Source organism: Balaenoptera acutorostrata, chromosome 9 (genome assembly GCF_949987535.1).
Source record: "Balaenoptera acutorostrata chromosome 9, mBalAcu1.1, whole genome shotgun sequence".
NCBI lineage: Eukaryota > Metazoa > Chordata > Mammalia > Artiodactyla > Balaenopteridae > Balaenoptera > Balaenoptera acutorostrata.
Genome location: NC_080072.1, coordinates 72,915,105 through 72,929,931, shown reverse-complemented (window position 1 = coordinate 72,929,931; position 14,827 = coordinate 72,915,105). Strand labels below are relative to the sequence as shown.

At 38.9% G+C, this 14,827-nt stretch overlaps 1 non-coding gene across 1 annotated transcript; it reads right to left on the bottom strand.

Moving 5' to 3' along the window:
- Positions 1–2,671: 2,671 nt before the first annotated feature.
- On the bottom strand, positions 2,672–2,778 carry LOC130708969 (U6 spliceosomal RNA). The gene has a single exon (XR_009009379.1). It is a non-coding gene; the product is annotated as a U6 spliceosomal RNA (small nuclear RNA).
- Positions 2,779–14,827: the final 12,049 nt, after the last annotated feature.

The window sequence follows — 14,827 nt, the reverse complement described above, 5'->3', positions numbered from 1 at the left end:
TTCTCTTACACACCAAAAGCTTTTATAATAATGTTTTTATAGAATCATTTTTCAAGCTAGTTAAACAAATTGTCTTTGAAATTAGAAATTTCAGTGATTCTCCACTCTTGTTATTTTTAATTAGAAAGAAAAGGCTATAAATGCATGAATAACTTTTTTCAACCAAAGGAAGGAAAGGACATATTGGCTTTTCTTTTTATGCAATTCAAAAACCTATACGTTTATGCCCATTCCTCCCCCACTTCAGTTAAATAAGACATCATAGATAGAGCCTAACATTGTGTTTGGCATTTGGTAAATGTTAGCCTGCTTGCCTGTATCCTCCCTCCACTCCCAATTTTCCCTTAGATCCTTCAGATATTCCAATTAAAGCAACTTTTTACTGGCAGAATGGCTCAGATCTCATGAATATCAATTTCCATTGTGTCCACTTATCTTGGTAGGGTGCAGGACCACAAACTGTCCCTACTTCAGTCATATCTTGGTGTATGCGAGGGGATACCAAGCAGAAGTTTGTGGCTGGATCAGTGAAAAAGTCATGACTTACCTACAAACTATATGCATTTATTCACCGGGCAGTGGTTTGTTCTTACTTAAAAGGAATGGAGGGGAGGAGGCAAGAGGAGGAAAGGCTTTAAGGGAAAGTAATAAAGCCAGGTGTTCTCATTTATTCATTTAGCCAACTGGGAAACTGGGATGAAAAACACTATTTCTACCTTTCAGAATCTATGAGAAGTGCAGACAATGGAGAAGAAGGGATCTTGGAAGGTTTTGAGAAGGTGGTTCCTGGAATAATTAGGAATGATTAAAATGGGGGCGGAAGAGGGCGGAGACATTAGTCTAAACAGAATAAGCAGCATATGCAAAGGCCAGGCAGTGAGAACCAGGATAGTAGGTTAGGAATTACAAGAGTTTAGTTTGGCTAAGGAGATGAGGTTTTATCCTGAAGCCTGTGGAGAGTCCTTGAAAAGCTGTAACAAAGCAAGGGAGCAATATAACGAGATTAGTATTCTTTTTTAAATTTATTTATTTTCTTTATTTTAGTTTTGGCTGCGTTGGGTCTTTGTTGCTGTGCGCGGGCTTTCTCTAGTTGTGGTGAGCAGGGGCTACCCTTCATTGCGGTGCGCGGGTTTCTCATTGCGGTGGCTTCTCTTGTTGCGGAGCACGGGCTCTAGTTGCACAGGCTTCAGTAGTTGTGGCTCGCAGCTTCTAGAGCGCAGGCTCAGTCACTGTGGCACACGAGCTTAATTGCTCTGCGGCATGTGGGATCTTCCCGGCCCAGGGCTCGAACCTGTGTCCCCTGCATTGGCAGGCGGATTCTTAACCACTGTGCCACCAGGGAAGCCCCGAGATTAGTATTTTTAAACACTCATTTGTGGGAGGAGGTGAGTATACAGAAGAGGACGTGAGATGGGCTTCTGGTGTGGTGGCCATGTTTATTGATGTGGGCACTGGTTAATGGGTGTGCTTGGTTGAGGAAATTCATCAAGCTGTATGCTTACATATGTAATTTTATGTATGTATATAATATGTCAGTAAAATGTTGCTAAGAAACAAATCATTCTGTCATCACTAAAGAATGAGTTGGATATTAGGGACCAGGATAAGAGTAGAAGTATCTAGTCCAGTTAGAAAGCTCTTGCTATAATTCAGATGTGAAACAAAAAAGGCTGAACTAAGACAGTAGCTGTGAGAATGAGATTAAATTAAAATTAAAGGAGAATAGATTCAGAGGTACTTAGGAAGCCAGTCTCTTTCTCCAGGAAGCCTTCCTGGACACCCATACGCACACATCCAGGGTAGGTTACATGCCCCTCCTGTGTGTGCCCATATACACATCTTTCAGAACATCATTGGGCAGCAATCATGGCTGTTTCAGTCAAACTCCATCTCTTGCACAGAACCAGGCATCTAGTAGTATTCATCATCTCAATGAATACTTGAATGAATGAATGAATGCTCTTAATGTATTATTGAAATGATCTGTTGGTATCACTGTTCCCCATCTAGAAAGTGGGCCAGTATCAGGAGAAGCTGGCTATGTGAATGGCTTGCTGTGACCTTAAGAAGCTCCTTAAGCTTTCTGTGTAAAATGCTACACATGTATTAATCAGGACCCTGGGGACAAGCTTCGGAAACTCCATCAAATTAGGCTGCGTCTCATCGGCCCAACCTGGGCAGGGTGCTCATTCTCGAAGCAATCACTGTGGTCAGGGGATGTGGACTCTCTTTAGACCCTCTTCTGGATCCAGGGGGTGGAATCAGTCCCATATAAACCTCATGAACTAATAGTGGGGTGAAGGTAGTTGCCCAAAAGAAAAAGTGAAGTGCTGTTCCCTGAAGAAGAGGGAAGGGATGGTGGGCAGAGGCCAAAACAACGTGTCTACTAGCCTTGTGCAAGGAATTATTATTATTCTAAATGAATTCTAAATCAATTTAGAACGTTAAACATTCTATGATTCTTTTTAATTTGGTCATAATAAACAAATGTTTCTTTCGTGTATTTAAAGGCCTCCCAGTTTCCACAAAATATTACACAGGAAGAACTGGATTTCAGTCGCAAGCATGATGACAAGGTCAGGTATCAAGAAGGGCTTTTGGCTCCTGAATTTGCTAAAGGTGTGTAGAGGGGAGCTCCAAAATTCAAGGCTCATTTTTTAATTTCTTTTTTAAAAATATGGAACACTTCACGAATTTAGATGTCATCCTTGTGCAGGGGCCATGCTAATCTTCTCTGTATCGTTCCAGTTTTAGTCTATGTGCTGCCAGAGCGAGCACTCAAGGCTCATTTAATCAAGAAAGATGAGGGTTCCACGCACAATGGGGCCAAGAATGGCCTATTCAGTTCCAAAATTTAATATAGGACAGGATTCTCTGGGGGCAAGAACCAGGCCAACTGTGGTTCCTAAAAATCTGACTTGTGCTTTGTTCTTCCCCAGGGAAAGAATTCATTTTAAGTCTCTCCTACTGCTCGTCACCAGAGACAGTTGCTGTTTTCCAGGGATGCCTCAGAACATGTTCCGACTGCCTTGAGTCTGCCCACCAGCACCTAGCTCGGTCAGCTGCAGGTGCATGAGAACCAGGCTGCCCTCAGATGGGTGGCTATTTTTGGTTGAGACTTCTGTGACTGAACATTGACCTGCCAAGTATACTTCAAATTTTTTTCTTGAAGAGATAAAAGGGGAAAGTTCCTCCCAGTGTTACGTACTTACCAGGAAATGGGGTGCAGCCAGTGAGCAGGTTCAACTGGAAAAGCTAACCCGTATGCAAAAAAAGGTGGAGATTATTTCTTTTGTCAGATACAAGTTTTTAACTGTGTATAATTGGGCAGATGATTATGGAATGACTGTTAGTTAAAAAGTGTTAGGACTTGTATAAATTCCACAACAATCCACAAGTTATTGTTCATTGCCCTATTAATTCCTTGATAGAAAAAAGAAAACTAACACCAACTTTTAAGGTCATTTCTTTTTATCTAAGTGCAAAAATTTACTGCCCCTAAAAGGTACTGTTATGAATGGTCAATATGAGAATTTATTACATTTATTTTAGGATTTTACTCTTATGCACTCAAGTTCTTCCTGTATTCTTACTTGACTGAACAGGTAGTGCAAGAATTTTGGATGTTCAGAAAAAGGTACATTGTGAAATTCTGGTTAAAGTCAGAAATATTTGCACCATATTTAAAATATTTATAGGGCTTACTTCTGCATTCTTCTTGTTAAACTACTCTTTCCTAAAAGAGAGTTTATTTGCAGTCACATGTAGAAGTTATGGAATACAAGACACACAAAAGGAAATTATTTTGACATTGCAATAAGCATGTTAATATCACACAGTGCAATGCCTGGCACATACGAAGTGTTTAATAAATGTTAAATAAATGAATAGATGAGTGAATCAGTGAACGCCACTGTTAATTTTACTTTTCATGAGGCACTTATGAAACAGTTCACTTTCTTCATTCACGGAGAGTATGCAAAAGACTTTGGACTAAAAAGTAATGACTAAGATAAATAATATAGCACAAGTGTAGGGTGAAAATGGTAAGTATCATACTGGCCTCCCCAAATCCTCTTCAGGTTCACCAGCATTATCTCTGTACCTCACCTGAAGTCTACTTGGGTCCTCAGTCAAATGAGTTAGCTCAAATTCCGTACAGTCTCAGGAACTCAAACACGTCTGATCTGGATTTACTATGGTCCTGGCTCCACATCAGAACTTATGTGTGGCCTTACTCAAGGCAATCAGACCCTAGCTCAAGACAAGACCCTAACTCTGGCAGGCAGCCCAAATCTCTACAATTGGAGGAAGGGATCGTGACTCCCCTCCCCTCCCCCTGCCCTGACCCCACTTCTCACACAGACCCAGGGCACACCTCAGTAAAGAAAATGGAGAGAAGATGCCTTTTCCATAGAAGTCAGGGAATTCTGTCTTGACCAGCAAATTACCTCCAAGCAGCCACTGAGAGCACAAAAGTGGTCAGACCAGGTTCCATCACACTTGTTCCTGTGATTCTTCTAAAAGGGCTCTGAGGCACTTGAAATATTAAGAAATACTTGTTGGATTAAAGTCAACAAAATTAGTGACATACAAATGATTTTGGAAGAGTGTGAGAATGGAAGGGTAAATGCATGTTGCTTATGCATGGCAAGGAAAAACCATTCTTGAATAAGTGGGACAGCCACTTTTTATAGTTCCACCACCAGCATACCGTGGCCAAATAAACCACAGCCCAGAAATCTTGCAAGATTCACCAGGGTGAAATCACAATAAAAGTGCTGGTTATGTTATTTTCAACCACTCCAAAAAGAACCTTTTGTCTGTATTTACCCTTAGCAATGTTTAAGCCAATTCAGCAAGTATTTGATCTTGGGAGAAAGAGAAAGACAGGTGAATAAACACTGCCCCAACTGTCTGACGGCACTGCAGGAACTACTTCTGTCCTGGAAGCACCACTGGACTTCTGCAAAAAAAGGGAACTTCTTTGAGTGAGCTCACTGCTCAAAGACTTAATTTCCAGGATCATCCAAGACAGCAGGGGAGTAACAGCCCCTCTTGAAGTCAGAGAAGAGAAATTAGATGTGAATAAAAGCCGTAGATGCTGCCTGACCACCATTCACACATTCTCACTGTTCGTCACTGAAAATCTGCTGTGCCTCTTTCGTTCCCTTGAAACTCTCAAGGGCCCATTTCCCTGTCCACAGTTTGAGAAAGAACTTTGGGGATTGTTGTTAGCAGATTTTGATAGGATGACCCCAGGATTGGCTGTGTTCCTTTAAAAGATAAAATACTGCAGTTTTTCTTTATTTTGATATATTATGACGACTCCTTTGTCATTATCAGCTTGCAGAGCTATTTCTCAAGTGTTTTCCAAGCAATACAGGACTGAGAGTTGTTCTATATTGATATTTGGAGGGCTACATTAGGGTCAGAACTTGTTTGGGCTTAAAAACTTGCAAAGGCTGTAACTTCATGCAGTAACACTTACTGGATGTCAGTTATGTGCCAGACACATGAGGTATATCTGAACAAACAGACAAAAATTTCTGCCCTTGTGGGACATGCTAGCTATCACACTCAACCCACCCATGTAAATTATAGCTTTAGAGAAATTCCAGATCTGAAGAATCCAAAGGTAGACTTCAGAAGCTATGATGTGTCAGGTCTTTAGTAACCCTGCCTATTTGCTTCTTGAGGCAACATTTCCTTGATTGCCTTGTCACTTCTGAACTGATCAAGTGTCATTATCAGGGTAGAAAGTTCTTTCAGACACCTATCTTTGCAACTTTCTCATATCCGTTTGTAAATAGTTAAGCAAGGTTTGTTCATATTATCAAAGACGTTTTTCAAGTTAAAGGGAAGCAATGTTTTTTGAGGGGTCGGGTGTACACCTGGGTCTCTCCACCCAAAAGTTTCCACTCTATCCCCTTTAGTTATAGAGACCTGGAATTATGAACCGGAAGGAAGCTATTTAGCCCACACACGTGCTCCAAGCAGGTATTATAATTAAGCCAGATAAAACTAAAGGCAGCTGTACTACTAAGGATTCTTTTCATTGCCATTACAGTGACTTACTAGAGACAGCTTTATGGTGACTGTTTCTTTTTTTTTGGCCACGCGGTGCGGCGTGCGGGATCTTAGTTCCCTGACCAGGGATCAAACCCATGCCCCCTGCAGTGGAAGTGCAGAGTCTTAACCACTGGACTGCCAGGGAAGTCCCAGCATTAGACCAAAAAAAAAAAGGGCAGGGTGGGGGACAAAATTTACTGTCATGTAAGAAGTGTGTCTCATAGAGACCCACCTTTTTTTTTTAATAGTTGAAGAGTTTTATTAAAAATAGTAAGAAAAAAAAAGCTAATGTAATTAAGTTAAAGAGTCATTAGGCAGAAATTTCCTTAAATGATGAGAGACAACCTTTCCGTGAGTCCAAAGGCCCCTCCACCGAGGGACAGTCTCCAGTGATGCCCTGCATGTTCACTGGTTCCCAGGCTCTCATCTGACAAACTCACTGGTAGCTAAGGCTTTGGTGTCCTGCACCCAAGGCTAGTCTGTGACAGAGAGCTCCCTTGAACAAAATTTACTATCTTGTGAGAAGGGGTTCTTACAAAGCCCAAGAGGAGGACTACAGGGCAGAGAATGCCGTCAGAATGCTACATCTCCTTCCTTCTCTCCACCCCGCCATCCCCATCAGCTTTCTGTGTTTCTCCAGTTCACTGGGCAGAATATAGTTCTCCCTAGCTCCATAGTTCTCCAACAGCAGAGTGTGACAAGCAGATTTTGAATCTCAGTTTTAAGTCTTTGGCAGCAAAAATCTGACTGGACTACCTTGGGCCTGGTGTCACTCTAGTGAAATTAGCTATGGTCTGGCACTGGGTCCAGAGCAGTGGTGGTCAGTAGGTGGGTTTGGGCAGGGAGTGAGGGTACTAGTTCTCAGAGAAATGAACACCTTTGTGAGCTGAACAGTTCTGGAGAGGTGTCTGCCTCTTGTGTTTGTTCTGATTTCGAACAGATGACCAAGGAAGGAACTTTCTCAGTCTTTCTATTATTTCCATAAACAAATGCTTCCTTATGTCTAAAATAAATACCTGCAAACAACTTATTATGAAAAACTATAAACACATACAAAAGTAGAAAGAAAAAGGTGATGAACCCCCAGTTCCCTTCATCAAGATTCAGCGATTATTAAGATTGCTCACATATGCTCCACCTAACCATTTCTATGTTTTCAATTAAATCCCATATATCATCTTTCATTCCTTCATGATTACGTATGTCACCTACAAAGTCTACTTACCAAAAGAGCTGAACCTGAATCCAATCAAGCCACAGGTAACTTCACACCAGGTGGCACTTGGTGTCCAATTGTTGCACTTGTGTGATGTTAAGATTAATCACAGGTTCTTGTGGTGCCTAGCCTTCTCTCCCAGTGAGGAATCTCCCATCGACATCTGTCTAGGGCTTCCCTGGTGGCGCAGTGGTTAAGAATCTGCCTGCCAATGCAGGGGACACGGGTTCGAGCCCTGGTCCAGGAAGATCTCACATGCTGCAGAGCAACTAAGCCCATGCGCCGCAACTACTGAGCCTGCGCTCTAGAGCCTGAGAGCCACCGCAATGAGAAGCCCGCGCGCCGCAGCTACGGAAAAGCCCACGCACAGCAACAAAGACCCAGCACAGCCAAAAATAAAAACAAAGAAATTAAAAAAAACAAAAAACCACATTCGTCCAATGGTTTCACCCATTGATGAGCAGAGTCAGTTAATGCTTTGGGGATTATAAAATGGTAGTTTCACTAATCTATCATTCTTTCCACATTTATTAACTGAAATTCTGTAAAGAGGACTTCCCTTAATCTACTAGGGCTATTTGGTACCTAAATTACCAAATTGTTCAGAAAAGGTAAGATAATAGATAATTCTTTCTTTTCAGTCGCTGCCTTTGTAAGTAAGAATTAATGCCTTTGCAATTTCGATTAGTGTTTAGTGAAGCTGGGTTTTGTCTTTGTTGTTGCTGTTTGCCTTATGCTCTCTCATTTAAAAAATACACTTATGAACTCATGGCTTTTTATATATTCAGTGAGTGCCAAATTTTTTATGCTAAAATTTCCCCATCTTTGGCCAGAGGATTACTTCACGGTGGCTCCTAAGTCCTTTGGATATGACCTATTAATTTTGGAAACTTCCCTGTTTTCTGTACAAGATGCTCCAAATTCATCCTGGAGATTTCCTGCCTCAGATCTGGAATCAGACATTCCTCCAAGGAGCCATGGCTTCTTTTTTAATCTAAGTGTTCTTAAAACTCAACTTTATTGAGGTACTAGGGGTTAGGATTTCCATATAAGAATTTTGGGGAGACATAATTCAACCTATATTCAACATGGGGAATTTTTTAAAATGTTATGAACAGTATGAATTGTTTAATTTACCAGGTTTTCCTTTCAATATTGGCTACCAGAATCAAACTTGATAAACTTTAAATTAGAATTTAAATGAAAGAATATAGTGAAGTAAAGATCAGGATCAGGGGAAAAAGACATAGCTTAATGATCCAGGCACACTTACAATAGAAGGACCAAAAATCTCATTGTTAAACAATCTGAAGCCGTAAATCTGTTTTGAAACTCCCCAGAGTATAAAGAAATAAAGGGTTGATGGGGAAGGAAGAAAGTAAGGCAGACAGGCAGTCAGAAAGAAAAGAATAAAGGAAGGAAGGAAAGATGAGAAGGAAGGGAGGACAATGAGAGGGAGCAAGAGAGGGGTGGAGAAGAGAGAGAGAAACAGAGACAGAGACAGAGACAGAGAAAGAGAGATTAGGAGCTAATCCAAATCTACATTGTTGGGACACAACTAAATCTTAGGCCCAATGACGCTGCACCCTACCCCCATGTCCCTGGATAATTAGTTTGGGTATATTTTTCTTTTTCATTTTCTCTTTACCTATTGTAATATTATTTCTTAGGAAATAGGTAATACTATTAAATCAGAATATAGAAAGCCTAATTAGAGTTTCAACACAATCCCAGCTGCAGGGGAAATCCTAACCTCTTTGCTTTTTAGCATTCTGAGAAGCAGTCCTTTCTTTCCCAAGATAATTTTCCTATGTTATGTTTTGCTTTGTTTTGTTTTGAAGATATACGTAAAGAACACAAAACTTAAGCGCACAGCTCAATGCTTTTTACATGCAGCACACACATACTCTTACTTGTGTAACAACTACCCAGATAAAGATATAAAACACAACAGGATCCTTCATGCTTGTTTCTAGTCAATAGTTCCCAAAGGAAACCACGATTTTGCATAGTTAAATTTATCATTTTTATTGTTTCTGACTTTCATATCATACTTAGAAAATCATACTTCTCCACCCCAATATTTTCTTTAAAATCTGCCCATATTGTCTTCTGTTACTTTTTATTGTTTTATTTTATTTATTTTTAAATTGAAGTATAGTTGATTTACAATGTTTCAGTTGTACAGCAAAGTGATTCAGTTATACAGATATGTGTATATATATGTATATATATATTAATATATATTTATATATATATATACATTTATGTATTCTTTTTCAGGTTCTTCAGAAGCTGCTATTTTGACTTCTGTCTCTCTAGGTTAGTTTTACCTGTTTTTCCAAATCTATACATGGATTCCTCCAGTATGTTCTCTTTGTGTCTGGCTTCTTTTTGTCATCATAATGACTGTGAGAGTCATTGGTCTCATATGGTTTATTCTTTTTTGTTTTCTTGTATCTTTCCACTGTATAAATATATTACAATTTATCTAGTTTCCTGTTGATAGACATTTGGGTTGTTTCCATTTTTAGGCTATTTTGAATAAAGCCATCATAAACATTTTTTTACTGTCCTTTTAGGTGGCATCATCTATTGTACAGGCACCATAAAAAAATATGGCTTTGTATTTAAGAGATATCATTACCATTTACCATCAAAAGGGCATCTAAATAGTAAGAAAACAAGACTAAAAGTAACTGAGACATGGCAAGAAATAAAATATATAAAATTACCTTGGTGCGGTCAGGGAAGATTATTTCATAGCATTTATTGTGTTTGTCTCATATATACAGCACATATTTACTATATAAAAATTTTTTTAATATAGAAACTATAAAGAAGAAGATAAAGAAAATATTGCTCCTCCCCCAACTCCATCCCCAGATAACCACTGTTTGTATTTGGGTATTTAACGAATATCCAGTATAATATAGTTTATATATATATGGTTTATATATTGTGATACTATTTGTAGTCATCTCTCCTCCTTTAACATCAGCTTTGTCCCATGTCTTTAAATGCACTTTGAAAACATGACTTTAATAGTTTTATCATATGATCAAGAAAAAGGATCTGTAGTTACTGATGGTACAGGTGCTGGATGGACCACACCAGGTACAGGGAAAACCATGAGTCAAAAGCCCTGTCTATGCACACAGTTTTAATCAGCATTTAGTCGCTTACTTACTTAAAAAAATTTTTTTTAATTTTACCGTAGTAAGAATACTTTACATGAGAACTATCCTCTGAACAGATTTTTAAGTGTACAATACAGTCTTGTTATCTAGAGGCACAGTGATGTATAGCAGATCTCTAGAACTTATTCACCTTCCACAATTGAAATTTTATACCCGTTGATTAGCAAACCCCCCATTCTCTCTCACCCTGGCCCCTGGCAGCCACCATTCTATTCTTTGCTTCTGTGAGTTTGACTAGTTTAGATTCCTGGTGTAAGTAGAATCATGCAGTATTTATTCTTCTGTGACTGGCTGATTTCACTTAGCATAAAGTCCTCCAGGTCCATCCCTGTTAATTTCCAATCTCCTGTCGTGTGTGTGTGTGTGTGCACGCACGTGCGCGTGTGTGTGCTGTGTAGGCAGGAGTGTGACTCTGGCTGAAAAATTCTGGGAACTAAGGTGATTTGGGCTCTTGAAATGGACAATGTTGACTCCCAACTTGATCACCCTATTTCATCCAAACACCTTCTAGCTTATTCCATCTAGAGTGTAAACATGCAGATTTCTATCAGGATTAGGGAGTCATCTTGGCTATGAGGAAAATATAAAGCATTTCCTGTTTGTTGTATCAGTGGGAGGAGGTAGAAATATTTCTTAAAATGCCAAGTTTAGAAAAATCAGATGCAACATGAAGGTAAGTAAATTGTGGTACTGTCATATCAGGACATACTATATAGACTGTAAAATCATGATTTAGACAAACATATATGATATAGGAAAATGGTCATAATGTCTGACTAAGTGAAAAAATGCAGGCTATAAAATAGGTGTAATGTGATAGTATTTTTATTTAAAAAAATCCTCATTGTATGATTTCTATCTCTATAAATATTTTGGTTGTAAACAAAGGATATCTTAATAAGACAAACCAGAGGATACATTTCTTTAAAAGTAAGACTAAAACATTGTCTTTTCCAAAAAATTTTGTCCCATTGAAAGTGGGGGTCTGGCTGCTCGCAGGTCTAAAGCCAGTAAAGAGGCAAATGGGTGGAAAGGAAAGTTTGCTGTATTTCGGAGGCCAGCAGCCTGGGGGGAAGGGCGGACTCCTGTCCAAAGGCCAACTCCCCCCCACAGACAATCAGTGGGCAAGAGCTTTCATAGGTGAGGGGAGGGAGCTACATGCAGAAACAGCACAGTCAGCTCTGACAGTCATCTTGAAACTGGTCATGCAGTTGTTTGATCATCGTCATCTTGATTGTTTTAAGTACAGTTAACCTTCAGTTCCAGGGTCGGTTTGTCCCCATTTCTTTGAGGCCAGTTCTCGGAACTGTGGCAGCTTATGTCATGGCTACTGTCTGGTCATCAGGTAGTTAACTTCTTCCACCTGGTGAGGGTTTCAGTATCTATAAAACAGCTCAAAAGTTATGGTTCAGAATATTATCTATAGCCCTTGCGAAGGAACTAGATGTTCCTTTGACTTTGCTTAATGACTACACTATTATTATTTAGTCTTGTTGGACTGTTTTCCTTTTTTTTCTGCATTTTCTCACTTCTCAGATTAAACTTATTCTTTGGCTAAAGTTTTTCCACAGACAAAAGGCAGGCTGAGGACATGGGGCTCAAGGACCAAAGGGTCCTGCTCTGTTTCACCATCTCATGCAACTAAAGAGTGTTCCCAATCAATTTGGCTTTTTTTTTTACTTCTAATCTTTTAGTCTGGGTGGCTCACAGATACTTTTGCCATGACTATTTGGCCAAATTAGGAAGTGGGGTGCAAGCCCTATGACACAAGTGACCCAGCAACCCATGGCAACTGTCCCTGGCCTGAACCCAGGAAGTTCAAAGATTCCAGAGCCAGGAGCACATAAAATGAAGGAGGAAAGTGAGCAAGTTGCAAACATCTTTAGAAAAAAAGCATTTTTATTTTTTTTCTGACCTCAGAAAGAATGCTTCTGTCGTATTTCATCAATAATGAAAATAGCCATTGGTTTAAGATTGCTATAGATTTTTATCACTTTAAAGAAGTGTCCTTGTGACCCTGGCTTTCAAAAAGTTTTCATTTAAAGATGCTTTTTAAATTAAAAGAAACCAAACAGATGCATCCTATTATGTAGCAATTTAAAAAATCATCCTCTACGTTATTCATTATTATAAATAATCGTGGGATGAAAAACCCTGTACATGAAGCCAGTTTGGAAGATGTGCAGTGGGGCAATAAAAAACAGGACTTAACCCCAAAAGGACCAGGGCCCCAAAGTGGAGAAAGGAGAGAAGCCCTAGCAAGGAAACCGTGCCATGAAATCCGTCCTGCAGTGGGGAGGGTGCAGTGTGTGTTATCGGTTGACCAGGAATAGAGAGGCTGACGCAGAGGCCCCAGCCCGAGTGGCAAGGCTAAGAATAAACTGGGGGGAGCTTGTGTATTGGGCAGAAGTAGAGTGGAAATGAGGGAGGAAATCCTTGAGCACGTGTTTGTAAAGTAACCCTGAAAGCCCAAGTGCAAACAGGGCATCATTTCTAATGGGTGAATAAAGGTCAATACTCCCCAGCCACTGCTCCTTTTGTGTGTCATCCTAATATACATGCAGAAAGGTTGATGGTAAGAATTTGGGGGAGGTTAAGAGTTTAGATTCGTAAGCATAGTAAATGCTTTACCCCATTTTCAGGTAGTTTGGGGTGTTATATTTCTTGACTAATTGAAGATGTAATCTCTCCAATTTTAGCCACTGGCTCACAACACTGTTTTTTAAGTAGCCAATGATTAGAGAGTTCCATTAACATGGTGATGGCTGGAAGTGGCTTACATGTAGGATCTCTTAGTGTGTATTAACTAAATGGAAATTTCTGTATTAAATCTGGAAAAGTTTGGATTTTGACTCAAGAGATTATTGACTGTTTCACAGTGTAAATATTTTTAAGTAGGGAAGAGACATACCCAGTCAACAAATCTTTGTTGAGCTGACTTGATTTATTTCATTAATCTGAGAAATAAACTTGAGAACCATGAACTGGAGGAAGTTTTAAGATGAGCTTAAGTGAAGAAGGAGAATGAAACGTGTATAACCAGAATACTAGGAAAAAGAACTTTTTAAGTGGGTGAGGGGGTGTAAGTAAATCACAGCAGTTATGTATAAAATGAAAAATCTGAAAAATCCAAAGGTCCAAAACATAGAGTAATAAATGCAAAAAAAAAATAGTACAAACATATAAAGATTTTTAATATAATTATTCATTTATATCTTAATGAGTGGGAAATTATATGTTGTGTTATATATACCATACAATGTGATTTCAAATATTTCCTATGCATATAAAGTAAAACATGCATAGGAAAAAAGAATAAAAATATATCAGTATGTTATCAGTGGCTTTTTCTGGGAATTGAATTACAGATGGGTTTTTTTCCTTTATTTTTTTTTATTTTCCAATTTTTCTACACAGTACATATGTTACTTTTGACAACTGGGGGGAAAGGAAGGTTAAGGTTTTTTTCTCCTTTTTAACTAACCTCTTTTTAGCCCAGCAGTATTACAGAATTTGTAAAATGCCCCCCTCCCTTTAAAATCTCTTCATAAATTTCCTGGCTCCTTACTATTTAGTGACAAATTCTAGAGAAAGGATGAGCTCTACCAAGGCTAGCATTAAAATGGTTGTCTCTGAGTCAGAGACTTTTCGTCTCTGCCATTCATTTACTAACCTTTACCTATACCTGTAATTTTTTTTTAATGGATGACCACAATTATATTACAGTGAAATGTTAACATTTATAATGTTTTCCTTGAAGTAGACTCAATAAACATGCCTTTGTTTTATCATATTTGACATACTTAATAAAATAAGCTGAAATAGAAGGCCAGTGTATCCCAACTGTGATAACTAAAAATAAATATATTTTCCTCCATTGTTTTCAGGTGCTTAGCAAAACTTTACCAATCGTCTTTCATTGCTTTGGATTAATTTATAGATAGGAACTAATATCAATAATAGGAATTACAGGCTAATATACATTTTTTTAAACACATCTAAACTGTGAAACAAGCCTGGGTTTCTTCCGTTTTTTCAGACATCAGGAGAAAGAGGTTTCTTCTCAATGGAAAAATTGTTCATCTTATCCTAGAGTAAAGCAATAAGTGAACAAATAAGTAAGTTTTTACTTTGGGGAAATGCTCTTTAATTCCAACCCCGTTTTAATCTAAAATTGATTTAATTTTCTTAACAGTGCTTCATTTGGTAGAGCAGAATGTAAAAGCCCTACCCATGTGATTCAAGTAACTGGAGAAACCTCGGTCTTCTAGACCCTCATTACTCAGAGTATAGTGTCTGAACATCAGCACCAGCAGGGAGCTGGTTAGAAATGCAAAAT